Source organism: Sorex fumeus, unplaced genomic scaffold (genome assembly GCF_029834395.1).
Source record: "Sorex fumeus unplaced genomic scaffold, SorFum_2.1 ptg000137l, whole genome shotgun sequence".
Classification (NCBI taxonomy): Eukaryota; Metazoa; Chordata; class Mammalia; order Eulipotyphla; family Soricidae; genus Sorex; species Sorex fumeus.
The window spans coordinates 135062-162269 of record NW_026606194.1 but is presented as its reverse complement, the minus strand read 5'-3'; positions in this window follow the sequence as shown (position 1 = coordinate 162269).

Here is a 27208-nt window from a genome sequence, read left to right as displayed (position 1 = left end):
GGGAGCGAGCGTGGAAGTGGGCGAGGGTGCCCGGGTACCAACCTGCCGCTCTCGGCCCGCTTTGCATTCTCTAACTCCTGAATCTGCCGCTCAGCCACCTGGAGCTGCTACCTGAGCTTCTCCATTCCCAATTGACCTCGGAACTGGCCTTCCGGAGCCCATCGAGCTGCAAGAGCTTCTGCTGGGTGGCCTCCAGCTGTGCCGTGGCGTTGGCCAGGGCCTGGGCTTGCTGACTACACATGGCCCGCAACCCCTCCAGGTGCTTTACCTTCGTCTCCGCCTCCTGCAGCTTGTTCAGGGCGTCCTCCATCTCCACCAGGTGCTGGTCCTCGGTCTGGTCGAGCTTGGCCCGCGTGGCCTCCAGGCTATTCTTCTGCTCCTGGGCCGTCCTGACCAGCCGCGACCTGAGCATCTGCAGCTCGGAGGCGTGCACAGCACGCTCGGCCGCCCGCTGGGCCTTCAGGCTCTCCACCTCCTGCTGGGACTCGAACTGCAGCCTCTCCATCTGCATCTTGAGCTCGGCCAGCTCGGCCGCCTCGGCACCCATGCCCCGGCTCACGAACGCCTTCGGCTCGCCCATGGCCTGTTGGTGCGGTGCGATGGCCGTCTCCAGCTTGGACTTCCACAGGGCGATCACATCCGCGTTCTCCTTGTTGGCATGGTCCAGCTTGGTCCTCAGTCACTTGTTCTCCTTGGGGAGCTTCTCGGAGGCCGCCTGCAGGGCCTTCGCCTCCTTCTGGTGGGAAAACAAAATTTCCATGAACTTAAAGCAGGAAGGCAAAGAAACAGACATAGAAAATTTTTCTTTTGCAAACTGACTGTTTGCTTTGTTAGGGTCCGAGCTCAGGACAGCCTCACCTGTCAAGGAAATCTCTGAGAGACCAAGCCCATGCAAAAGCAAGAGGTTTATTCGAGCATGCTCGGGCTCACAGCATGACCGCAAACCGTCATTGGCTGAGATCCCCGAGCCTCTTCAGAGGGAGCTTTTTATAGGGCAACTTCCCGCCGTCTCAGAAAAGCCAGCGCACAAATCACCCCATACATTCGAATTATCACATTAGATGCTGCACGCAGGCAGCCAATCACTTTGTAACAAGGCATTTGATGCTGCACGCAGGCAGCCAATCAGGCCTTCTCTGGCACCATGACCTTATTTGGTGAATTCCAGGGGCAACAAGAAGAAGATGGGGGTCCTTGGTGCTATCAACAGGACACAGCTGCAGGGCAGGATATGGGCTGGGACTTGCTTTTCTAGGACCCAATTGTCATGGAGCTATCTTTCAGGTATTCAATTATGTAGGCTAAAAGTAACGTTCTTGCTCAAGTTCTTTTTCCAGAAAAATCAATCTGAGGACACGTGCTTCAAACGTAAAGGAGTTGGTGCTTATAAGCATCTTTGGTTCTGTTAATTTTGAGTTAATAATATAGCAACTTCCAGTTTCTTTCCCAGACTTTATGGATTGATGGTGTCTGTACTGCATGGTGTCCCTTTATTTTCGTCTTGTCAAATATCTATGGAGAATCACTGAAGGTATTCATTTTAGGCTACATTGGCTATGAAGCTTTGCAATAATGCAATAGAGGTTTTATTTGTTTTGGGGTTTTTTGCCTTTAAACCTCACCCAGTGGTTCTATTTTTTTCATGTTTTATAATTTTATTTATTGAATCACCATGAGAGCAGTTACAAAGCTTTTGGGTTTAAATCTTGGTTATAAAATGAAAGACCCGTACCTTCACCAGTGCCATTCTCCTCCACCAAAAACCCCAGTATACCCCCATCCCACACCCTCCCCCTACCAGTGGAGAGATGATTTCCACATTACGCACTCTCTACTTTGATTACATTCAATGTTTTGACACTTGACCCACCGTTATTATTTGGGATTTTACCCCAGCACTCAGATCTGCTGAAAGGGCAACAGTAGACAATTTGTCTTCTATTCCTGGTTATGAATAACATATGATGTCGCGTGGCTGTAGTAGTGGCTGCGCGATTTTGAAATTCCAAAATTTTAACAATAAACCTGGAGGGATTTCTTCTCAAAACCTGCTGGATTCAAAGATTTGTTCCTGAGTCTGTGGGATCATGGCCGGTAAGCAGATTGATCGGGAGACAGAAAGGCCATTAGTGGGCGGTGACTAGGGGTCTTGCTGGGATGGGGAGGAAAGGGATGGTCCCACCCCCGTCCCATGAGGCCCCACAGGTCTCATCACTGAGGGCCCAAACCTGACTGTCCAATGGCTTCTGGAGTATGGTGGCCACAGAGCCGCCAAGGGGGAGCAGGTGGAGGGATAGCACCCTTTCCTCCCTGGAATGGCCCAGCGACAGTAACCTACTACAAGGGTCCAGATGCATTTCTGCCAAAAGCCACTGGATTCTGAGATTTGTGTCTGAATCTCTGGGATCATAGTCATTAAGCACCTTAATCCGGAGCCAGAGAGGCCATTCATGGGCTGCGACTTGGGGTCTCGTTGAGTCGGGGAGGAAAAGGCAGCTCCACCCCCATCCCATGAGGCCCCACGTGTCTCATCACTGTGGGCATAAACCTGACTGTCCAATGACCTCTGGCGGATGGTGGCCACTGAGCCCCTAATGGGGAGCAGGCGGAGGGACAGCACCCTTTCCCCCCCGGGGTGGCCCGGCAACAGTAACCTATTATGTGGTCTGGACGCATTTCTGGCAAAAGTTGCTGAGTTTCGAGATTTGTTTCTGAGTCTCTGAGATCATGGCCATTAAACAGCTCGATCAGAATCCAGAGAGGCCGTTTTTGGGTGACAACTTGGGAGTCTCGTTGGGGAGGAAAGGGCCAGCTCCACCCCCATCCCGTGAGGCCTTACGTGTCTCGTAACTGTGGGCCCAAACCTGACTGTCCAGTGGCCTCTGGAGGATGGCGGCCAGCGGGCTGCCAGGGAGAACAGGCCAGGGCATGAAATCTATTCCCACCTGGGGTGGCCCAGCGCCTCTAACTTACTGCAGGGACTGGACACATCTCTGCCAAAAACCGTTGGGTTTCGAGATTTGTTTCTGAGTCTCTGGGATCATGGCCGTTAAGCAGTTCAATCAGGAACCAGAGTGGCCATGCCTCCAATTATATAGCTTAATTGGAGGTGGTTTGTGGGTGTATCTCCCACATAACTAACTTTTGCCTGTTTACTTTCTTGGTCAACTCTGCCCCAAATTTCTGGGGCCTGGCCAAATGCACGGCAGCAATTTGGGGGTACCTGGAAGTCTGAAGCGCCATCAGGCTGCTGATGCACTCGCCTCACAGGTACAGACTGACCTGCTGGTGGCACCATACCCCCAACCCAGTGCTTCTTAGGGTTTACTCCTGCCTCTGCACTTAGACATTGCTCCTGCCAGGGCACAGATGACTGGATGGGATTCCTGCCATTGAACCCAGATCAGCCACATGCAAGGTAAGTACCCTACTCACTGGACTATCTCTTTAGCCAAGATAAACGCTTTTAAGAAAATGGTATACAGACCCAGAGCAATAGTGCAGCTGGTAGGGCATTTGCTTTGGCCAATCTGGCTTCAATCCCTGACATTCCATATAGTCCGCCCAAGCACTGCCAGGAGTGATTCCTGAGTGCAGAGCCATGAATAAGCCCTAAGACATCACCAGGTGTGGCACAAACATAAAGAAACAAAAAGAAATTGGTGTATCAGAATTCCGTTGTAGAAACTGTTTGACTCATTTGACTCTATAGTTCTTCATTGCTAGCCAAAAATCTTTTATAAATAAACCTGAGAATAATCAGTTATCACTGGCAAAAAAGAAATAATTTTATTAAAGTAGATATAGAACACCTGTTTGCTCAAATTTTAATACTGCTTTACATAGTTTTTGAAACAATTTCAATAATGGTTATTACAAAAAATTTCAATTGATCCAGATCTTTCACTTGTCAGACAGTTGATAATCTCCAGAGGAAAATACATCAAAATCATACATACAATTATAGAAGTTCTTATTATACATGTAGCCTGGATGGTACATTATTTATCACTTTTTACAGAACTAGAAAATATTCAAATAAAGAGAAATACATTCAAACTGGATGATAAACTTCTGATGGTTGAGGTCCTTCATTCAATTTTTTTGTGATAAGAAAATCCAAAATTAGTAATGTTGAATTTCTCATCATACATTCATCTAAAACCACAGTGAAAAATGTAAATCTTGTAAAGACAGTAAATTGGTTATTTTAGGTGTTTCACAAGTAGCTTGTTATGTCATCCATCAAGTGCTGGTGATTTCTGCACAGTGCAGAGAATGGGGTGGCCGGGCCGAAGTTGTTGTCGTAATTGTTGAGGTCGTCCCCGTTCCCGTCGAGAGCCACCTCGGATATCATCTCCACTTTCATGTTGAGGTCCCGATTCTTTCTTTGGAGGTCCACAATCACGGAATTCAGGAAATCAATCTGTGGTAAAGGAGAGCGTGAGATGGTGAGCCATCTGCGGGAGCCATCGGAGCCCGCCACAGAGAAGGCTGGGCCCCGCTTCCAGTCCCTGCCCCAGGGTTGGAGGCAGCCAGAGCTCCCCTTTCCCTTCCTGAGCGCAAGCTCCCGGGTGCCCCAGGGAAGACCCCAGGAGGACATGCTGGGCCCCCTCTGTTCCTCTCAGAGCAGGGAGTCAAGAGGGCCTTCCCTCTCCTACAAAGACAGACTCACTTCTTTAAAATCCAGGGGGGGAAAAATCCCACTTTACAAAAGCAAGCATGACACAAAGGCAAACATGGCACAAACATTCATGTTTCATTTAAAAAATGGCAGGTTTGGGTCTGAGTGATAGCACAGCGGGAAAGGTGCTTGCCTCGCATGCAGCCAACCCAGGTTTGATCCCTGGCATCCCACAGGGGCCAGCGGAGAGCAGCCAGGAGTGATTCCTGAGTGCAGAGCCAGGAGGAAGCTCGGAGTATTGCCAGGTGTGGCCCCCAAAGGAAGTGTAAAGAAAACCAGAAAAACAGACTGATTCTTTTTCTCCCTCAGGGCAAGTTCTGACGACGAGTCTCTGAGAGGGCCCAGGCCCTCCCACACTGGAGCCAAGAGACGATTCCCACTTCCCTCTGAGACACGGTCCTGTTGGGAGCTACCGTTCAGGAAGAGGAAAAGGCCAGAGCAGGGATTCAAATCTAGAGGGGAAAGCCAGACACGCTTACACGTGGACACACCCGGACACACACACAGACACGCTCCCCAGTGCTTGCGTGAGCACACACACATGTTCACACATGCACACACACTCACAAGTGAGGAAGACAACAAAGCATTTGCTGCTTAGGAGGAAAGTGTTGGCGGCAGCAGGAGGCACAAGCGGAAGCGGAGGCAAAGGAGAGAGAAAACAAGGCCAGTGGGTGCTTAAAGGAGAGAGAAAACAAGGCCAGCGGGTGCTTAAAGGAGAGAGAAAACAAGGCCAGTGGGTGCTTAAAGGAGAGAGAAAACAAGGCTCGCTGGGCTCCTCATGCCCAGGACAGTGAGACACCCCGGGAAGCTCCGGGCTCGCCGCCCCCACTGGGCAGAGCTAAGTCCCAGGAGGCGCTGGGTGTCTGGGACAGAAGCTGAGATGGCCCCTCCATTCAGCAGAGGAGAAATGAAGTCAAGTAGCCAAATATAAAGGAAGTTTTAGGTGGAGCAATTCTGTTTCTAGGGGTTTATCCTAGATTAATTTCAAATTTGATGAAATTACAGCAATCCATAGAATAGAATAGTAAGCAGCTATTAAGAGAGCTAAGCTCAGACCATTTCATGTAAAATGAAAATATTTAAGTCAAAAAGAAAACATTTAGGCTTGGCTTACATATGCTTATAAACATATACATCTACTTTTATGGAAAAATAAAAAATGATGAAATAACTGTTTACTTGTCTGGGGGGTACTGGAGAAGGACAGTTCAGAGTGAGATTATATAATATACATAGACTTAACACACTGGCTAATGGTTTATTTTTTTTGAGCAGAAATAATTTTATTGGGAATGTCCAAATAGCTTTTCTTCTGAAACTGTGAAACCAAAAATCTTCCCTCCAGAAATACACAGATGCATGGAATGTGCACGAAATGCCCAACGTTTCAGAAGCAGATGCTGGAAGGACACACCTCATCCTTAAGTCCAGTATCCCAGACCAAAAGGGCGAGGATTCAAGAATGAAGTGAATCGGGTGTTTGGAGGATCCACTTGGGTTGTGAGATGCATACTGAAAGTAGACTATAGACCGAACACGGTGGTGAACTCAATTCCTCTTTTGCAAACCACAACATCCAAAAGGAGAGAGAAAGAACAAAAGGGAATGTCCTACGACAGAGATGGGATGGGGGGATGAGGTGGGGGGGTTGGGGGGTGGGAGGGTTACTGGGATCATTAGTGACGGAGAATGGGCACTGGTGGAGGGATGGGTACTTGATCATTGTATAACTAAAATCCAAGCACAAAAACTTGTAAGTCCACAATCGTACCTCATGGTGTTTCACTAATAAAACTTTAAAAAGAAAAAGAATGAGGTGAATCTATTTAATACTCATTGCAACGAAAACTCCTATGAGCAAACAAACAAAAAAAAGCCCCCATTTTATTCCTAAATGCATAAACTTAAACATAAATGCATTTTATTTATTTATTTATTTATTTATTGCTTTTTGGGTCAGACCTGGCGATGCACAGGGATTACTCCTGGCTCTGCACTCAGGAATTACTCCTGGTGGTGCTCAGGGAACCATATGGGATGCTGGGAATCGAACTCGGGTCGGCTGTGTGCAAGGCAAAAGCCCTACCCGCTGTGCTATCACTCCAGCCCCCATAAATGCATTTTAAAGAGGAAAAGAAGATGCTGAGATACTGGTCAATATTTAATGTTCAAATAAAAAAACAATCTGTCTGATTTGCGTTTTATTTTGCGAGGGATTGGGGGGTGGCCGTGCTTAGAGGCCCGGGGACCAAGTCTGGAGAGTCTCTGTCAAGACCAGGCCCGATGTCTCGATGCCACCCAGCCAACCTGCCAAACGGGCTCTTCCATCACCCCTTTACACCCGCTCTAACGGTGAGAAAGGACAGGCCTGAAATCAGCAACCTCTGACCCGAAACTGGATCCTCAGACACTCGGACACACTGCCTTCGCCTTCATGCTGATGTTGACTTGCTCTGACTCTCGTCTTCACTCTGTTCTGAGACTTTCACACACCTCAGGAGGGTTCAGAAGTGGCAAAGTGTGGGTTGGCGATGGGGCCCAACATATCAGGTGCCTCCGTGTGTATGCGTGTTGTGGGGGTGGGGGGGGGCGCTGGGTTCCATCCCGGCCCTACACCCCAGAGACATCAAAAGATGGTGAAGTTCGTACCAATAACCGTGCCGAGAAACAGAACTCAAGCCCTTTAGTATAAAACAGACTCAGGAGCACAAAGTCATTCTTCTGGTCAAAATTCTTACTTTGGGTGGTGAGGGCAAAGTAGATTCACAATTCAACTCTTTTAACTATGAAAAGCAAAAGTGCAGTCGAGAGATGGGCTCAAGTGGTAGACTCATGTGGGGAACGGCTCCAGTGGCCCCAGAACCCCAAAGAGTAAACTTGAACCCCATGTCGGTGGAACAGTTTCCTTCTTTCCTCTTTTTTTTTTTCTGGGCCTCACCAGGCGGTGCTCAGAACTTGTTCCTGACTGCACTCAGGGGTCACTTCTGGAGGTCCTCAGGACCCTATGCCAGGCCAGGGATCAAAGCCCCATCAGCCTCAGGCAAGGCGAGTGCCCTACCAGCTGCTCTCCTAGCTCTCGGACCCCCATGTTTGCATTGTCATCCACAGACAAACGCTTCGCGTGGGCAGGATGAACCTCTGGACCTCCGAGTCCAAGCTGCGCCTGGGAGCACGCAATCAGGCAGTTACGTGTTCTGGCTGCGAGGCCGATGCTGGTGGTGCCAGCTGGACTCACACGGAGACACGGTGGGAGGCGACGGGGAGGGGAGGAGTTACACCATCACAAAGGAGTAACAGGACACACTGGAAAAGGTCCCTTTTCCTTCCGAAACCACTCAGGAGACAGAGAACCGCAAAGCACACGCTGACTCCGGCATGGGCCTTCGCTCACACCCAGAAGTGTCACACTGCTGAAACGAGGACTCTGGCAGAGCGCACCACGGGCACCGCGGCTGGCTTGGGACGCGACTCCGGTTCCAGGCACAAGATGTTCTCAGACACAGCAAACACACAAGCCCACGGAATCCGGGACTCAGGCAGCTGATTTTTCTCCTGGTGCCACGGCAGCGGCAGTGGGGACACAGACTGCACCTGACTCAGGTGAAACGCCTGAAGGAAAGGCGGTCAGCTCACTCCCCAGCAGGTGGGTGCCAGGGTGGAGTCGGGAAAAGTACCTCCAGGAGCCTGGGCCAGAGCACAGCGGGGAGGGTGTTGGCCTTGCACACAGCAGACCTGGGTTCCATCCCCGGCACCAGAGAGGACCCCCCCCCCAACCCCACCAGGAGTGAAACCTGAGCGCAGAGCCAGGAGTAAGCCCTGAGCACAGCCAAGTGTAGCCCCCCCCAAAAAAAAAGTAAAATAAAACGATGATTTAAAAAGAGAGACCCTGCAAGGCCAATGCACGCAGATCCAATGTGAACAGTGTAAATAAATTCAATCAGCCTCCCATTATTGGTTATTTCAAAATACACATCCCAAACAATTGGGGGTGGGAGTGGCATACACACAGCTGTGCTAGGGGTCAGGCCCAGGGTGGCCGCACGCAAGGCAAGTGCCTTACTCACTGTAGTGTGTCTTGGCCCCACTCCTCCCAAACTACTGTTCTTACAAGGATGTTACAAATACTTCATATGAGGGTTGCATTTCTGGTTTATGCCATAAAAGGTTGCGGTGACGGTGAGACTGTCTGTGTTGGCTGAACCCCATGCGAGCTGTCACGCTGACTGTGTGCCGATCCAGTCACCGAGGGCTGGATCCATCTGTCATGCCTGAACACAACTATTTTTAACCTGCAGAGTCTAATGGGTGGTGGCGTTCGTTCGGCCCCTTTCAGTTCTCTTGATTTGTTAATTCCCATCCCCCATACTTTGCACACTAGGGTGACCCCATGAAGCTTTAGGGGGTCAAATCCACATCAAAATGCTCTCAATGATTAAATGAGGCATGTTTCAGAGCTATTTATTTAGTGATGGGGGGGGAGGTATTTCAGGCCTGAGCTAATAAGTCATATAGGAGCTGGGAGATTTAATTTTAATTATGGATGAAAAATCTCCCTCCCTCCCTTTCTCTCTCCCTATCTCCATCTCCTGACAAATGAGCAGCTTTCACTTAGCAAATGGTCACCAGCAAACCTGGTTGCAGGCGGTGCCTGCTTTGGGGAGACTGCTCAGTCTCCCGTGGGAGCCACACAGTGACTCCCGATCCACTTGCAGTTCCAGAAGGATCTTTGGGTCCCCAAGGCCACCAGTCGTCCCCTCAGCCACATTCGTGTCTCTACTTCGCATGGAGCTCTGCTCCTGAACGCCCACGGGGAAGGCTGCCAGCGCCCCCACAGGTGTGGGGGGATGGGAACTGTCCATTCCACTTTACGAACCTCCCATATATATTTTTAAAAAGCAGCATTGGAGCTGGAGTGGCAGTAGGGCAGGCAGGGTGCTTGCCTTGCAGGCTGCAAACGTGCGTTGGATCCCTGGCACCCCCTATGGTCCCCGAGCCGGCCAGGAATGGTGCCTGAGCACTACTGGGTGTGTCCCCCCCCAAAAAAAAACAAACAAAAAAACCCAGCAATTGCTTTCACTTTTGCTGCCTAAAATAAAGTGTTTTTTTCTCTTTTTTGGGTTACACCCAGCGATGCTCAGGGGTTACTCCTGGCTCTGCAATCAGGAATCCATCCTGGGGGTGCTCGGGGGACCACATGGGATGCCAGGGATTGAACCTGGGTCAGCCACTTGCAAGGCAAACGCCCTACCGGCTGGACTATGGCTCCGGTCCAAACTGAAGTGATTTAATTAAGCAATTTCTCTCATAGGACATAAACTTATATTTCTTTCTTGAATTCTTTCATCTCTTGATTCTCTACAGTCAGACGCTCTTTCGATTTCTTCAGCTCTTCCACATTCTTCAAGTTGTTTTCTTTAAGGGATCCGACTTCGAGACCAAGAGAAAAGAAACCTGGTCAAATGCTTCTGTTTTCCAGTGGCATGGATGGGGACACAAATCAGACGTGAAGACGCAAGTTTGAATAGCAAAGGGCCGGAGACACGCGGCTCAGGGGCGTCCTGCAGCGCACCCGTGCAGGAAGCCCCGTCTGTAGGAAGCAGACCCTGAGCACTGTTGGTGGTGGCTTAAAAGACCGAAAAAGAACGGACACTAGAGGCTCCTGACAGAGACAAAGAGGACTCGGAATGAAGAATGCTCCTCCCAAGCCCTGAGTGTATTCGCTGAGTGACTAAGGATATGGTTTTTCTTTCTTTTCTTTTTGGGTCACACCCAGCAATGCACAGGGATGCCTCCTAGCTCTGCACTCAAGGAATTACACCTGGCGGTGCTCAGGGGATCATATGGGATGCCGGGGATTGAACCTGGGTCTGCCGTGTGTGAGTCAAACGCCCTCCCCGCTGTGCTATCGCTCTGGCCCAGGATATGGTTTCTCTCAAGGCTGAGGCCGGGCCTACACAGCCCTGGTCACCACCATCACCCACCTCACTCTGCAACTTCGCATTGGTGTTCCTGGCGTCCTCCAGGGAGGCCAGGGTCTCTGTCTTCTCTTGGGTCATTTGCTCCATGAGCTGCCTGGCATCTTCCGCTGTCTGCACAGCCTGGAGGGAGAAACCTCGTTGAGCCACGCCGGGGGGGCTAGGGAGGGGTTGGCCTCAGTGGCAGAGCACAGCGAGAAACGCCACACAAACCTGCCACAGTGGTTCCGGGCCCCGCTGGGCGCCGCTCACCCCGTTGGGACTCGCTGGGCGAGCCTGAGATCGGTCCACAAGCTGAAAAGACCCACTACTGCTGGGCGGGAGGACCCCAGAGCCCAGACCATGGCTTGTTGAGGAAGAAGGAAGTAAGCAAGGGAGGAGGGAGGCTAAGGATACGAAGGAGGGAGGGAGGAAACAGGGAAGAAAGGGAAAGGGAGGCGAGGGAGGGAAGAAAAGGTTCTCTTTTTTTTTTTTTTGGCCCGCTCGAGCTAATCGATAAACAACGGGAGGACAGTGACAATGACAGTGACCCTATGGGATCCTGGAGATCGAACTCACGTAGGCCGTGTGCAAGGCAAATGCCCTTCCCACTGTACTATCACTCTGACCCCAAGATTTACTTTCTTGTAGTTTCTTGTCTGTAACTTTAAAAGTTTGAGGGGTTTCAATATGAAATTTAAATTGAAGAACCTCTAATCCACTAGACAGCAGTCACCAGAACTTGATGTTTGTTACATCTTGATGCGAACAAGTGGGTCAACTATCCCCTGCTGTGTCCTAGGAATTGATTCCATTTGTTTCTGGAATGCCAGCTAAGGAGTCCTGAGTCCTGAGAGGAACTCCCGGGGGTCTCTGGGTCCTTCTGTTATGTCTGTCAGTCCTGTCTACAAATCCCACAGCCCTTCCAACTTGGCCAACAGAGAACTTTCTCCAAGCCGGGGGGGGGGGGGGCTGGGAGGGCGCGTCCCTGCCACCACAATCCTATAGGAGGAAAAGGGCACTTCTCAGGGCTCCTTGGTGAGAAATGCAGCTCGCTTGGCTTGGCCCAGAACTCACTCTCTTGTCCTTCCCCAGGATCAGGGCTACTGATGTGGGTAAGTAGACAGGGAAAGGCCCTTTGCAATGAAACACAGTTTCATGGAAGAAGAATTCTAGGAAGGACCCACCTTGTGGATACAGAAAGCAAAGGCCTGATAAGACCATCCGCAGACCCTCAGGACATGGGCCTCCCCATGAAATTCCTCCTTTTGGACCTCCCTGGTAATCTCCTTAGCAACCGGACTTTTACCCGGGAAGAAGCTCCACGTGGTGACAGGCTGGAGAACCCTATAAAGGCCACCTGGAAGAAAGGCAGGGTGTGCACATGCTGCCTGAGCCCATGTGTGCTTACGTCCACGTGGCTGAGCACATGTGTCGCCCGCATCTCCCCTCTTGAGATGTGTACTTTCATGCTTTCGTGTCGAATGCTGGGATGTGTGGAGGGGCTCTCTCCACCCTCGGAGAAGCCCGCGTTCTCTCTGGACGCGTTACTCTCTCTCTTACTCTCCATTCCCCCACTGATCTGCTTATCCCTTTCTCTCCCTCTCCAAAAATCCTCCAAATAAAATCTATTTGTTTCACTGCTTGTCTACTCCTGAAATTCCTTTCTGTGAGGCGAGACAAGTACCCAGTAACCCTGGGTCCCGGGTGGCACAGGCGGGTGGGGAGAAAGTGACCGTCTTTCTCCTCCCCGCTTCACTAAGTCACCCGTGGGGCCCACCGACATCACTACCATGAGAGTCCATGCCCGTGGCCAGCAGGAGGCCATGTGGAAGGCAGACGAGGCCCAAGCACCCCTTAGAGGCTGAAAGGGCTGAAATCTCTGCAGGGCTGGGCTGGGGCTTGTGCTGCAGGCAGGGAGGGGCCGGCAATGAGAAATACCAAGATGGACCATGTCACCAGCCCTGAGGGAGCTCAGAGGTTCAGAGGCATTGAGCAACAGCTGGAAACTGAGGCGCCTCGGGGAGAGGACGGCAAAACCAGTCACACGAGCAGGTGGTCAGCAAGGTCAGGGAAAGACTCTCGCGGCCAGCCTCGAGCCCAAGTGTCTGGGAGGACTCGGCTAGTACGCAGGGGACCCAAGTGGGGGGGCTGAGGTTTGATTTGGGGGCTCCTATCTTGTTTTCTCACTGGCCTTGTGAAGAGTTCTCAGTTTCAGAAAGACCCCAGACGGGCCCGATTAGCCGGGGCCAAGGCTAGCACGGCATCCGGGTGCTGGGCACCAATGACAGCCCCAGAATCATGCCGACACGTTCTCAGTCCCATCAGAGGGAACCGCACGGGACGTGACCGGGAGAACTGTCAGCACCAAGCCGGAACACGGCGGAGAGCAGACTGACACACAGCATGCAGGGAGCGAACGTGGAAGTGGGCGAGGGCGCCCGGGTACCAACCTGCCGCTCTCGGCCCACTTTGCATTCTCTAACTCCTGAATCTGCCGCTCAGCCACCTGGAGCTGCTGCCTGAGCTTCTCCATTCCCAATTGACCTCGGAACTGGCATTCCGGAGCCCATCGAGCTGCAAGAGCTTCTGCTGGTTGACCTCCAGCTGCGCCGTGGCATTGGCCAGGGCCTGGGCTTGCTGACTACACATGGCCCGCAACCCCTCCAGGTGCTTTACCTTCGTCTTCGCCTCCTGCAGCTTGTTCAGGGCGTCCTCCATCTCCACCAGGTGCTGGTCCTCGGTCTGGTCGAGCTTGGCCCGCGCGGCCTCCAGGCTGTTCTTCTGCTCCTGGGCCGTCCTGACCAGCCGCGACCTGAGCGTCTGCAGCTCAGAGGCATGTGCCGCACGCTCAGCTGCCAGCTGGGCCTTCAGGCTCTCTACCTCCTGCTGGTACTCGAACTGCAGCCTCTCCATCTGCATCTTGAGCTCGGCCAGCTCGGCCGCCTCGGCGCCCACGCCCCGGCTCACGGCCGCCTTCGGCTCGCCCATGGCCTGTTGGTGCGGGGCGATGGCCGTCTCCAGTTTGGACTTCCACGGGGCGATCACGTCTGCGTTCTCCTTGTTGGCATGGTCCAGCTTGGTCCTCAGTCACTCGCTCTCCTTGGCGAGCTTCTCGGAGGCCGACTGCAGGGCCTTTGCCTACTTCTGGTGGGAAAACAAAATTTCCATGAACTTAAAACAGGAAGGAAAAGAAGCAGACATAGAAATTTTTCTTTTGCAATCTGACTGTTTGCTTTGTTATGGTCCGAGCTCAGGACAGCCTCACCTGTCAAGGAAAACTCTGAGAGACCAAGTCCACGCAAAAGCAAGAGGTTTATTCGAGCATGCTCGGGCTCACAGCATGAACGCAAACCGTCAGTGGCTGAGAGCCCCGAGCCTCCTCAGAGGGAGCTTCTTATAGGGCAACTTCCCGCCGTCTCAGAAAAGCCAGCACACAAATCACCCAATACCTTCGAATGATCACATTAGATGCTGCACGCAGGCAGCCAATCAGGCCTTCTCTGGCCCCATGACCTTATTTGGTGAATTCCAGGGGCAACAAGAAGATGTGGGTCCTTGGTGCTATCAACAGGACGCAGCTGCAGGGCAGGATATGGGCTGGGACTTGCTTTTCTAGGACCCAATTGTCATGGAGCTATCTTTCAGGTATTCAATTATGTAGGCTAAAAGTAACGTTCTTGCTCAAGTTCTTTTTCCAGAAAAATCAACCTGAGGACATATGTGCTTCAAACGTAAAGGAGTTGGTGCTTATAAGCATCGTTGGTTCTGTTTATTTTGGGTTAATAATATAGCAACTTCCAGTTTCTTTCCCAGACTTTATGGATTGATGGTGTCTGTACTGCATGGTGTCCCTTTATTTTCGTCTTGTCAAATAGCTATGGAGAATCACTGAAGGTATTCATTTTAGGCTACATTGGTCATGAATCTTTGCAATAATGCAATAGAGGTTTTATTTGTTTTGGGTTTTTTGCCTTTAAACCTCACCCAGTGGTTCTATTTTTTTCATCTTTTATAATTTTATTTATTGAATCACCATGAGAGCAGTTACAAAGCTTTCGGGTTTAAATCTTGGTTATAAAATGAAAGACCCGTACCTTCACCAGTGCCATTCTCCACCACCAAAACCCCCAGTATACACCCATCCCACACCCTCCACTACCTGTGGAGAGATGATTTTCACATTACGCTCTCTCTACTTTGATTACATTCAATATTTTGACACTGGACACACCACTATTATTTGGGATTTTACCCCAACACTCAGAGCTGCTGAAAAGGCAACAGTAGACAATTTGTTTTCTATTCCTGGTTGTAAATAACATATGATGTCGCGTGGTTGTAGTAGTGGCTGCGCGATTTTGAAATTCCAAAATTTTAACAATTAAATCTGGAGGGATTTCTTGCCAAAACCTGCTGGGTTCCAAGATTTGTTCCTGAGTCTGTGGGATCATGGCCGGTAAGCAGATTGATCGGGAGCCAGAAAGGCCATTAGTGGGCGGTGACTAGGGGTCTTGCTGGGATGGGGAGGGAAGGGCTGGTCCCACCCCCATCCCGTGAGGCCCCACATGTCTCATTACTGTGGGCCCAAACCTTACTGTCCAATGGCTTCTGGAGGATGGCGGCCACCGAGCCACCAAGGGGGAGTAGGTGGAGGGACAGCACCCTTTCCTCCCTGGAATGGCCCAGCGACAGTAACCTACTGCAGGGTTCAGATGCATTTCTGCCAAAAGCCACTGGATTCCGATATTTGTGTCTGAGTCTCTGGGATCATAGTCATTAAGCACCTTAATCAGGAGCCAGAGAGGCCGTTCATGGGCGGCGACTTGGGGTCACATTGAGACGGGGAGGAAAAGGCTGGCTCCACCCCCATCCCATGAGGCCCCACATGTCTCATCACTGTGGGCCCAAACCTGACTGTCCAATGACCTCTGGCGGATGGTGGCCACTGAGCCCCCTAGGGGGAGCAGGCGGAGGGACAGCACCCTTTCCCCCCTGGGGTGGCCCGGCAACAGTAACCTATTGTGCGAGCTGGATGCATTTCTGCCAAAAGTTGCTGAGTTTCGAGATTTGTTTCTGAGTCTCTGAGATCATGGCCGTTAAACAGCTCGATCAGGGACCAGAGAGGCCATGCCTCTAATTATATAGCTGAACTGGAGGTGGTGTGGGTGTATCTCCCACATACCTAACTTTTTCCTGTTTACTTTCTTGGTCAACTCTGCCCCAACCTTTTGGGGTCTGGCCAAACGCATGGCAGCAATTTGGGGGTACCTGGACGTCTGAAGGCGCCATCAGGCTGCTGATGCACTCGACTCACAGGTACAGACTGACCTGCTGGCGGCACCATACTCCCAACCCAGTGCTTCTTAGGGTTTACTCCTGCCTCTGCACTTAGAGATTGCTCCTGCCAGGGCACAGATGACTGGATGGGATTCCTGCGATTAAACCCAGATCGGCCACATGCAAGTACCCTACTCACTGCACTATCTCTTTAGCCCAAGATAAACACTTTTAAGAAAATGGTTTACAGGTCCAGAGCAATAGTGCAGCTGGTAGGGCATTTGCTTTGCAGGTGGCCAATCTGGCTTCAATCCCTGACATTCCCTATAGTTTGCCCAAGCACTGCCAGGAGTGATTCCTGAGTGTAGAGCCATAAATAAGCCCTAAGACATCACCAGGGGTGGCACAAACATAAAGAAACAAAAAGAAATTGGTGTATCAGAATTCCATTGTAGAAACTGTTTGACTCATTTGACTCTATAGTTCTTCATTGCTAGCCAAAAATCTTTTCTAAATAAACCTAAGAATAATCAGTTATCACTGGCAAAAAAGAAATAATTTTATTAAAGTAGATAAGGACACTTGTTCGCTCAAGTTTTAATACTGCTTTACATAGTTTGTGAAACAAATTCAATAATGGTTATTACTAAAAATTTCAATTGATACAGATCTTTCACTTGTCAGACAGTTGATAATCTCCAGAGGAAAATACATCAAAATCATACATATAATTATAGAAGTTCTTATTAGACATGTAGCCTGGATGGTACATTATTTATCACTTTTGACAGAACTAGAAAACATTCAAGTGAACAAAAATAGATTCAAACTGGATGATAAACTTCTGATGGTGAGGTCCTTCATTTAATTTTTTTGTGATAAGAAAATCCAAAAGTATTAATGTTGAATTTCTCCAGAACCAGCTTCTTGACATGCTCCTCCAGCTGGCCCCTCTCCTCCAGGCCCTTCTTACACTCGGCCACCAGGCCGCTCTTGCTCATCCGCAGCTCCTCCACCAGGGCCTGCAGCCCCACCTTGGCGACCTGCAGTGACCTGCAGTGCTTCGTTCTCTGTGCGCACCCTCTGGAGCTCCTCCTGCACCGCCCTGCCCAATTCCAGCACTTTCTCTTTCTCCGCCTCGAGGGCTTCTCGGCGGAGCCGCTCCTCCTGCCAGAGCTTCTCTGCGGCCCGCCTGGCCTCGATGACCTTCTCTTTTTCTAATAGAATCGCTTGGCTCAACAGCCAGAGCTTCCTCTGCTCTTCCCGCAGCGAAGAGTTTTTGGCCTCGGCTTCTGTTTGCTTCAGTAGCAACGACCCTCTCTCTGACTTCATAGAGAGCTTCTCCTTCGCCAGCAATTGATTCTCTGACCTCAGGGCCCTGCGATCCTTCGACATCAGCTCAATTTCCTCTGATGTTATTAGGTAAGTTAATGACTACAGAAACAAAAAGCGGGGAAGAATGGAAACAAGAATGAGATCAAGCAGGCACAAGCAAGCCAAGCACGTAATGTGGCCTAGATACCAGAAATGAAAATGGCAGAGTAGTCTTACCTGCACACGCGTGTATACGCGCGCACACACACACACACACACACTCACACACGCACACACACACGCAGGATGGAGAGGCTTTAACACAGTTAGCTTCTTAGGGTCAACATAACTACCTGCCTATTTTGTGGATGGGGGTCCCACACCTGGTGATGTTCGGGTCTCGCTCAGTGTTCTGTGCTCAGGGATCACTGCTGGCAGGGCCGGAGGACCATACGGGATGCTGGGGATCAACCCTGGGTTGGCCGAGTACAAGGCTGTACCCTACCCATTCTACTAGCAGCCAATTTTATTTTTGAAATGCCATCTGAAATTATTCCTGACAGCTTCCCAGAAGTTTGGACAGTTGGATCTTGACATTGGGGCATAAGATTTTTTCCCCCCACTTCAATTCTTCTATTATAAAATCCATCACTCTGTCATAGAAGGAATGCATTAAAAAACTAGTTTTCAGTACAATTCAAAGAACTACAAAAAGTATTTTGTTTTTGAACTTTGTGCAGGAGGGGAAGGGAAAAGCAACCACTACTTGCCAAACGATTTTCACAGGGACAAACAGAGGCAGGAAATGGACTTAGTCCCAAAAGTTTTACACTTTTTAGAAAATCCAGACTAATCCACCAGCTTTGGAGACTGAAGCCAACAGGTTTTGCTTGCCAAACAGAGTAACAACAAGTCTCAAAATGGAGACATTAGTGGGCCCGCTCGAGCAAATCGATGAGCAATGGGAGGCAGTGTTTGCAGTAATTTGGGAGGGGCCCAGGGGCTCCAGGAGGAGTGGCCGCACACGGGCCAGGGTCTCCCTCACCTGCTCTCCCTGCCCGTCAGCAACGGGTTGTGCGTCTTCGTTTCTGAGTCTCAATGCACACCATAGTTTAACCGCCATGTACTTTCCAGAACTTTCTGCAGCAAGGGCTATCTTCTCTGTCCAGCTCCACAGCCATGAGCCGCAGCAGGCTACTGGCATGTGCTGGGCAGCTGACCGCTGACGGTCAGGTTACCGGAATGGGACTGACCTGAGCATGCACACGAGGCTGCTGGCCACAGAACTGGGCCGTGCAGGTGGTCCAGAGAGGAGACGTAGCCCTGGCTCTGGTGCGTGGTGGAAAGAGGCCGGGCACCAACACACACGCGGGCCATGGCTGCCACTCAGCAGCCTTGGTTTCCTCTGATGTAAGCTCGCTTCCGTTTTCTTTCCATTGGCTTATAGATATGTATATACATACAAGCACATATATGTATAAACTATACATGGGACCAAGCGTGTAAAACTAAAAATGTATCAAAATATGTACATATGAATTAAAATACACTTATTATATGGATATAAAGATGTACACATATGTACATGTTATGTATGTACACACATATATGTGTGTGTACATTATTTTCCTTCTTGTTTTGGGGTTCACACCCGGCAGAGGTCACGGCTTCCTCCTGGGTGCTTGGGGGACCCTGGGGGATGCTGGGGATCCCCCGGGGGGTCACGTGCACAGCAAGTGCCCTCTCACTGCACTAGTTCCAGCCGCTCTATTTCTCCCCACTGAGCTTCGAACCTTAACATTTCTCTGATACACTAAAAAATGCCTTTGAGCAATCAAGTGAAAACACGAAGGCCTGAACTTACTGAGCCAGCTAAAGACAAAACAGACAACCCAAGCTGGGGTCCCTGGGCTTCTATGTGCTCTGCCGGGCGCCCCGGGAGCAACCCCCTTCCGGCTCTCACAGGCGCCCACGGGCGGAGGAAGTGTCTGAGGCTGCAGGCCGAGGCCCGCAACAGAGCCCGACCCCGAGACGGCGGCCCTGCGCCCACACACCTTGGCCTTGTCAGCTTGCGTCTTCAGCTCGGCCACCTCCCGCAGCAGGCTCCCGTTCTCCGCCTGCACCGCCTGCAGCTTCTCCGCCTGCAGCCGCAGCTTCTGCAGGGTCTGCAGCGCCTCCTCGTGCTGCGCCTGGCTCTCCGTGGTGGACTTGGCGTGCTCGGCCTGCAGAGCCTGGAACTGGCTGCGGCTCACGTCCACCTTCTCCCCCTGCGGGGAGCCGGGGGCCATCATCAGCCACAGGCCCCCTGCCTGCCCCCAGCACACACGCGCACACATGCGCGCGCGCACACACACACACACACACACACAACGCACACAAACAAACATACCCGCACACACATGGCGACTCTGCTCTGCTCAACAGCACACACACAATGTTCATGAAAATGAACTTGCACTTAGAACATAGATATTGGGGCTGAAGGGCTGGCACAGGGTCCAGGTGCCCGAGAACAGCCAGACGGTTAGACCCTGAGCCAGGAGTATCACCGAGTTTGGGGGGAGCCCCAATAAACATGGTGATCATCTGGGGGCTGGGAGAGAGAAAGCACTGAGTACCGCCACTTGGCCCCGGTCTGAATCCCGGCACTAACAGGAATATCCTGAGCACAAAGCCAGGAGTCGCCTCCAAGGACTGACAGGCATGGCACTAGTCCCCCACCACCACCACCAAAAAAAAAAAAAAAATATATATATATATATACACACACCCCAGGGGCAGAGCAATAGCCCAGCGGGGAGGGTGTTTGTCTTGCACAAGGCTGACCCGCCTTTGATCCCCAGCATCCCATAGGGGGATGCACCATCAGTAGTAATTCCTGAGTGCAGAGCCAGGATTGACCCCTGAATGTCCCCAGCTGTGACCCAAAAAGACAAAAAACAAGAACAACAAGAACAAAAAACCCAGAAAACAAAAATAATCCACCCCAAACTCAGCTATCAATGCCCAGTGTGTACCTGCCTGGCAAACACGAGTGAGTTGTGCAAGTATGTATGTATTTGCTTGCATGTCCAAGGACATGTATGAGTCTGCACATGACAGAAGCCCATGTGTGTATACTGGGGTGTGTGCATGGCTGTGGACACACGTGTGTACACATGTTCTCGAGCATACACAGATAGACTGTGATGCTGCGTGTGCTGGGCCCATGCTGCCCCGGCAAGGACGATTCCCTTGGAAACCTCCCGCAGGGTTCTGAATGGCTCCTTCAGGGCTCAGTCTCGGGTCCTGACGGGACCCCGTCAGTACTGTCTCAATGGAAAGGCCCAGTTCATCAAGGTCCAGCGCCGGAGTGATGGGACAGTGGGGAGGGCATTTGCCTTGCACGTGGCTGACCCAGGTTCAATCCCCGGAATCCCATGTAGTCCCCCAAGCTCTGCCAGGAGAAATTCCTGAGTGCAGAGCTAGGAGTAACCTCTGAGCATCACCAGGTGTGACCCAAAAAGCCAAAAAAGAAAACAAAAACAAAAACAACCAGATACTTTAGGTGTTTTGCTTTGTATGTGCCCAACCCAGGTTCAATACCCAGCATTCCACGTGGTCCCCTGAGGGCCACCAGGTGAAGGTCTCAGCACAGCTGAATACTAAAAAACCCAAGACACAAACAAACAAACACACACACACACACACACACACAAATCCTAAAAAGAAAACCAGAAAACACACTTTGATCCAGTGCAGGAAGGTGTCTGGAAGGTTCCAGAAAAGCGGCCTTCCCAGCGCATGTCTCTCACCCCCTCCCCTTGCTGTGAGCCCCCAGTGCTCCCGGCTGGTAGGGGAGACAGAGCCGAGGGAGCAGGGGGCACGGGAGAGGAGCCTGAGGCGCTGCTGAGGGGAGGAAGGAGCCCGGCACTCCGGGAGCATCGCTGGCCACTCACTGATCAGGCAGAGGCGGAGGGCACAGCGCGGACAGAGCAGCGCACCTACCTTTGCTGCCCCAATGGGGGCTCGCGCAGCCCCTGGGGCTTTCTAACTGACACGCTCGTGAGCCTCAGAGGCGATAGGGCCGAGCTCGCCTGAGGAGGCTTCGCTTTGCCCTCAGCAAGGTGAAGATCAGCGTCCGACTCCCCTGGTACTCACCAAACTCCGAAGCTCTTTCTCCAAAGCCTCCTTCACTTGGCCGGCTTCGTTCAAGTTCTCCTGAAGACGACGAAGCGCTAGCTCCTTCCCCTGCAGCTCCTTGGCCAGGCTATCGGCCTACCAGAGTCACAAGGATGGAGTGAATGGACCAAGGGGACGAACAGAAACAGGAAGGGGAAAACAAAACAGAAAACACGTATGAGAAGCCCATGACCCAACACAACCCCAAAGAACAGAGGCATGAGGTGAGCGCGATTGCCTGAAGCTCTCGAAGCCAAGGCCTTGGGGCCATCAGTTCTGGTGATGACTGTCTAGTGGTTACTGAAAACGGCTCAAACAGAGGCGTTTTCTAGACCTAAATTTGGAGCGACCAGAAAATAAGAAAGCCTATGAGAAAGACTGACTTTCCAGGGGTGGGGAGATGGCACAAAGGGCTGGAGTACACACCAGGCCCGAGTTGGAACTGCAGCACCACTGGGCGAGCCTGAGATCGGTCCACAAGCTGAAAAGACCCACTACTGCTGGGCGGGAGGACCCCAGAGCCGAGAGCATGGCTTGGCGAGGAAGAAGGACGTAAGCAAGGGAGGAGGGAGGCTAAGGATACGAAGGAGGGAGGGAGGAAACAGGGAAGAAAGGGAAAGGGAGGGGAAGGAGGGAAGAACAGGTTATCTTTTTATTTTTTTTGGCCTGCTCGAGCTAATCGATGAACAACGGGAGGACAGTGACAATGACAGTGACCCTATGGGATGCTGGAGATCGAACTCACTTAGGCCGTGTGCAAGGCAAATGCCCTTCCCACTGTACTATCACTCTGGCCCCCAAGATTTACTTTCTTGTAGTTTCTTGTCTGTGACTTTAAAAGTCTGAGGTGTTTCAATATGAAATTTAAATCGAAGAACCTCTAATCCACTAGACAGCAGTCACCAGAACTGGACGTTTGTTACATCTTGATGCGAACAAGTGGGTCAACTATCCCCTGCTGTGTCCTAGGAATTGATTCCATTTGTTTCTGGAATGCCAGCTAAGGAGTCCTGAGAGGAACTCCCGGGGGTCTCTGGGTCCTTCTGTTATGTCTGTCAGTCCTGTCTACAAATCCCACAGCCCTTCCAACTTGGCCAACAGAGAAGTTTCTCCAACAAAGCGCCTAGCGCCAGGGGGGTGGGAGGGGGGCGGCTGGGAGGGCGCGTCTCTGCCACCACAATCCTATAGGAGGAAAAGGGCATTTCTCGGGGCCCCTTGGTGAGAACTGCAGCTTCCTCGGCTTGGCCCAGATCTCACTGTCTTGTCCTTCCCCAGGGTCAGGGCTACCATGAGAGTCCATGCCCGTGGCCAGCAGGAGGCCATGCTGGAAGGCGGACTTGGCCCAAGCACCCCTTAGAAGCTGAAAGGGCTGAAATCTCTGCAGGGCTGGGCTGGGGCTTGTGCTGCAGGCAGGGAGGGGTCGGCAATGAGAAATACCAAGATGGGCCACGTCACCAGCCCTGAGGGAGCTCAGAGGTTCAGAGGCATTGAGCACCAGCTGGAAACTGAGGCACCTCGGGGAGAGGACAGCAAAGCAGTTACACGAGCAGGTGGTCAGCAAGGTCAGGGAAAGACCCCTGCGGCCAGCCTCGAGCCCAAGGGTCTGGGCGGACTTGGCGAGTACGCAGGGGGCCCAAGGCGGGGGGGCCGAGGTTTGCTTTGGGGGCTCCTATCTTGTTTTCTCACTGGCCTTGTGAAGAGTTCTCTTTTTCAGAAAGACCCCAGACGGGCCCGATTAGCCGAGGCCAAGGCTTGCACGGCATCAGGGTGCTGGGGACCAATGACCGCCCAGAATCGTGCCGACACGTTCTCAGTCCCATCAGAGGGAACCGCACGGGACGTGACCGGGAGACCTGTCAGCACCAAGCCGGAACACGGCGGCAAGTACACAGAGACACAGCATGCAGGGAGCGAGCGTGGAAGAGGGCGAGGGCGCCCGGGTACCAACCTGCCGCTCTCGGCCCGCTTTGCATTCTCTAACTCCTGAATCTGCTGCTCAGTCACCTGGAGCTGCTGCCTGAGCTTCTCCATTTCCAATTTACCTTCGGAACTGGCCTTCCAGAGCCCATCGAACTGCAAGAGCTTCTGCTGGGTGGCCTCCAGCTGTGCCGTGGCATTGGCCAGCGCCTGGGGCTTGCTGACTACACATGGCCCGCAACCCCTCCAGGTGCTTTACCTTCGTCTCCGCCTCCTGCAGCTTGTTCAGGGCGTCCTCCATCTCCACCAGGTGCTGGTCCTTGGTCTGGTCGAGCTTGGCCCGCGCGGCCTCCAGGCTGTTCTTCTGCTCCTGGGCCATCCTGACCAGCCGCGACCTGAGCGTCTGCAGCTCAAAGGCGTGCGCTGCACGCTCAGCCGCCAGCTGGGCCTTCAGGCTCTCTACCTCCTGCTGGGACTCGAACTGTAGCCTCTCCATCTGCATCTTGAGCTCGGCCAGCTCGGCCGCCTTGGCGTCCACGCCCCGGCTCACTGCCGCCTTCGGCTCGCCCATGGCCTGTTGGTGCGGGGCGATGGCCGTCTCCAGCTTGGACTTCAACGGGGCGATCACGTCCGCGTTCTCCTTGTTGGCATGGTCCAGCTTGGTCCTCAGCCACTCGCTCTCCTTGGCGAGCTTCTCGGAGGCCGCCTGCAGGGCCTTCACCTCCTTCTGGTGGGAAAACAAAATTTCCATGAGCTTAAAACAGGAAGGAAAAGAAGCAGAAACAGAAATTATTCTTTTGCAAACTGTTTGCTTCTTCTTGTTTTAAGGAATACCTTCAAAAAACTGGGGTTCTAAAGGATTTGATTTGTGCTGCTCGACTGAAAATCAAAGCTGAGGCAAACTCGTAGACCCAACTGTCAGAACGAGAGAAAAACGCTCATCAAGAGCAGCCTCCAGCCCCAAGGAGCAGAGGTGCCTCAGCCGGGCCCTGCCAGGTGCATGATCCCAGGTATCCCTGTCTGATTCGGAGTCTCCAGCAGAAGTGGTCCCGGCGGGGTCGGCCAGGCCACCCCGCATCCTTGCCTGCACCCTGCAAGCCTCTGGAACCTGCCCGGGCTTTACCTCCAGGTCGCCTTTGGTGATGGACTCCTCTTCGACTCGGAACTGGAGGTCCTCCACTTTCCTGTGGGGGAGAGGGAGAGTTGTGAGGGGCGTCACTGCTGCCCCCCATGAGGGCCACCATCCTGTAGATGCGCGCCTGACCCAGCCCCCGGCTCCACACACAGGAGGGCTGAGAGAGTCAGCGAGGGCCAGAGCGAGAGTACAGCGGGCAGGGCATTTGTCTTGCACGTGGCCGACCCGGGTTCAATTTCCAGCATCCCATTATGGTCCCCTGAGCAATGCCAGGAGTAATTCCTGAGTGCCGAGGCAGGAGTAACCCCTGAGCATCGCTGGGTTGACCCAAAAAGAAAAAAAAGAAAGTCGGTGAGTCCCCTCGGCTGCGAGCACTGGGTGGGACCCGCAGGCTACAGGAGGAAGCTCTTTCGAGCCAACACCAGGCGCAGTGTCATATCAGCCTTTTCTGCCTCGCAGCTAACAGAGGTCATTAAAGACTGACCCAGGACGCATACTAGTTCCTGTCAGCCAGCTCCTGTCCCCACATCGGGACAACAACGGAGACCCTGGGGGAGATGCAGCAAACGACTCAGGGCTGGGGGGGCAGGAGGGGCTCCCAGGGGACGTGGAGTGTTTGGCATGTGCAGCTGAGGAGCTGAGCCGGGTACTGGCAGTGCCCCTGGGCACCACACTGCCGGGAGCCCATCTGAGAAGACCGTCTTGGCCGGCACCCCGTGTCCGTCTGTCTGCAGCCTGGCCTGAGCCCTGCCTGTCTGCTGCCGTGCCCCATGGGTGCTGTGGGTTTCCTCCCGCCCAGGATTAACCCCAGGGACTCCCACAGGGCCCCACTGGGATACGACAGTTCCCAGCCACCCAGCACATGTCTCCGGAACACCAGGCCATGTGGACACAGCAGTGAGGGCCGGGGGTACCTGGGCTCCAGTGAGCTCCCCCCATTCCTCCCCATGAGGCCACGCTCAGGACTGGGCACCCGGTGGTTTCTGGTTCTCACAGCCCTGGAAGGCCGGCGCGCCCCGCCCGAGGCAGTTCCCCAGCTTGGGGCACGGCCTCACCTCTTCTCCTCCTCCAGCTGGTTCAGCAGCTCCACCTTCTCCCGGTCGCTCGCTTCCAGCATGGCCCGCTGCTTGTCCATCTTGGCCCCTAGCTCCAGGACGTGCTGTGGAGGCAACTGCGCGTGAGTGTCCTCGCCTGCCCTCGACAGCCCTCTGTGGGCTGGCACCGCCACCTGCCACCGCGGCATACTGAACGAGTCTCCCACCTAAGCTGCAGCGTTTCTGGAAGGCCGGGGGGGAACCACACCACAAAAGCACCGGCGGGGATAACTCGGCGCTCCCTGAACCCCCACGGGGCAAGAAGAAGGTGCATGCGATCAAACCACGCATCGGATGCCACCGCAACGACGGCAGACGGGGACCCACGGCCTCTCCCTGCACCGCCTGCACCAAGGTCGCACCCAGCATTTGCTGCAAGCGTCTCTTGGCCCCGGCACTGCCGTCTGCACAGACGTCACCTGGTCGTGCCCGTCCCGGCCAGGGCCAGCTCCTGCTCTATCACCCCCACATGGCTCGTGGCCTTGGCCACCTCCACCCTCTCCAGGTCCCGCTGGGCCAGCAGCTGCTGAATGTGCTGCTGCTTCTCCTTCAGTGCCTCTTGGAGGGCAGTGGTGCTGGAGATCTTGCAGGCATAGCGAGAGGAGGTTTCTGGCAACTGCAAAGGAAAAAGAGACGTGAAGGGGGTGGGGGTGGCGGACGCGGGCATGCACACGGCTATCCTCAGCAAAGTAGATGGAGCAGCGCTGCATCCGTGCATATGGGCCAGCGACTCTTAGCAGAAGCATCTTGAAACCTTCCCGAAGATCCTTGGACAGGACCTGAGCTCCACTGACGGGCTTCGTGGGAATCCAGAGACTCTTCTGGAGAGCCGGAGGCAGCCCCCTCCACAGCCCACTCTGGCTTGAGCTTCCTTAAGGCTGAGCCCTTGGCATGAGCTTGAGGCCGGCTCCAGCATCTTCAGCCTTGCAGGTCCGTCTGGGTCTCCCAGGGCAGCCTGGCCCTTCTCTCTTCCTCTTCCTTCCAGCTCACCTCGCTCTCCCCAGCACCCGCCCCAGGCCTGAATAGCACTAACCAGAGACTCTTGTCTCTGGGAATGGCCCCGTGCCCCTGAGGGTCATTAGGTGTGACCCCATAAAAAACCCCTGTGCCATCTGCCTTCGAAAGTGGGGGATGAGAGGCTAGAATGGTAAAGTTGCGGGGAAGGCGCTGGCCTTGCAGGTCGCTGACCCGAGCTGGATCCCAGATACCCACCCCATAGGGTCCCGAGCCCACCAGGAGTGAGTCCTGAGTGCAGAGCCCGGAGGAAGTCCTGAGCATTGCTGGGGTGTGGCCCAAAATCCAGGAAAAAAAGGAACAAGTGGTGGGTGAGCATGTGTGAGGGCTCACGCCCAGCGAGCAGGACCGCAAGGGCAGCTCAGGGGAAGACCAAGCACAAAGGGAAGGAGAGAAGAGGCAAAGACAGTGAGGAGGGGAGGGGGTGGGCTGGAGGGCCGCGGGGACCGGGGGTCCTGTCCGTTCTGTCCTGGGCTCGTGGTCGCTCATGGTCGCTCTGCAGACCCAGTTTCCTTGCGGCACAACGGCCCCTGCAGGCGGGGACACAGCGGGACCTGGTCTTCATTCTTCAGGCACACGGTGGCGGGGGCTGGGGCGGGGGTGGCCGAGGACGTCCGCTCCTTCTGCCCGGCCACGCCTGACCCATCGCCCT